Source organism: Corvus brachyrhynchos, unplaced genomic scaffold (genome assembly GCF_000691975.1).
Source record: "Corvus brachyrhynchos isolate BGI_N302 unplaced genomic scaffold, ASM69197v1 scaffold721, whole genome shotgun sequence".
Lineage (NCBI taxonomy): Eukaryota > Metazoa > Chordata > Aves > Passeriformes > Corvidae > Corvus > Corvus brachyrhynchos.
In genome coordinates, this window is record NW_008235982.1 from 92,331 (window position 1) to 93,946 (window position 1,616).

Sequence of the window (1,616 nt, forward strand, 5' to 3'; positions counted from 1 at the left end):
TCCCAACCTCCTTGTACCCGGTGCTGATGCTGCTCCCGGTGCCGCCGCTGCTCCCGGTGCCGCCGCTGCTCCCTGTGCCCGCGGTTCGGAGCTGGACGGAGCTCCACGTGCTGGGTCCCAGTACTCCCAGTTTTCCTAGGCCGCTGCACGTGCCCAGTGCAGCCGAAGGAACCGCCCTGGCCCAGCTCCAGGAGGAGTTTGCGCCGTCCCCTTCCCGACTGGAAGGCGCCGGCGTTTGGGTAAATCGACGGGATTTGGGTAAATCGCCGGGATTGAAGTTAATGACCGCGATTTGGGTAAATCACTCTGACTAAAAACCTCCCCACCCCGCCCCAGGGCTTCCTGGTGAAAGGAATGAGATGGATTTGTCTTTAGAAACAAACTATGGGTCTGCTGATAGGTAAAAGCCAGATACTGAGAGGCGAAAGAAGCGAAGGGGGGAACCATGAATTCCACAGGAAAAGAAAAAGGGGGGGTACACATTAGAAGGGGGTCTGTATTAAGCGATTCGGGAATTCTGTACATCTCAAGTACCTCAGCCAACGGGGAAAAGGAAGAGGGTGATGTGGCCGGGAAATTAGGATAAAAAGGAGGCTGCATCTAACAATTTGGGAAACCCCAGGGGAATGCCCCATGGCCTCTCCCTTTATTCGAATGAAGTAACAGGACTCCTCTGTCTCCTTTTTGGACATAAACATCTGGTGTTTGTGGATTCATTTTCCTGACACAAGGAATCCCGGAGCACCTGGATTTTAGGGGAAGATTGGGGATTTTCGGTACTTCAGAAGCTCCGCACCTGAGGGGCACTGGCACCTCCTGCCGGGGGAAATCCACGGGTTTGGGAAATTCCTCCCTAGTGAGGATCACCAGGATCCTCGGGATGTTCCAGGGGGCCGCAGGACACACTAGAAAGTCGGCGATTTTACCCCGAACTCACCGACAGCCTCCACGGCACTGGGATTCACTGGCAGGAGCTGGGATCTGACACTGTCCCACATCCCCTGGTGGATCCTCCATCCACCAGGATCCAGCCTCATCCCCCACCTGCCTGCAGGACCCAGGATCTGTCCTCCATCTCCCACTGGAGTCTGGGATCTGGTCTCATCCCCTGTTCTCCTGCAGGATCCAGGATCTGTCCCTGTTGTCCATCCGGTGGGGATCCCGCCTCATCCCTCCTCACCCAGCGGGGACCAGGGATCCAAACCTGTTCTCCATCTCCCGGCGGGATCCGACCCTGCTCCTGGCATTACCTCTCCCCATTTATCCCTCAGGAATCCCGCCAGGATCCCTCCCTAACGAGGCACCGATCCAAGGCTAATTCACTCCAAACCCAATCCCAGCATCAAGCGAATCCCAGCATATTCCCAGGAGCCACCGCAGCCCCTTCTGGAGTGAGAAATGGGGAAAAGGGAATAAACTGGGGGGTCGGGGAGGCCGTCATTGACCGGCTGAACCCCAATTCCCCCGCATTTGACCCCAAAGCGCCTCTTGTCCCGGGACGCCCCGGGGCTGGGGAAACTGTGTGACCCCCGGTGTGGGTGGGGTGTCCTCAGGGGTCCCCGAGGTGTCCCCAGGGGTCCCGAGGTGTCCCCAGGTGTCCCCAGGGGTCCGGAGGT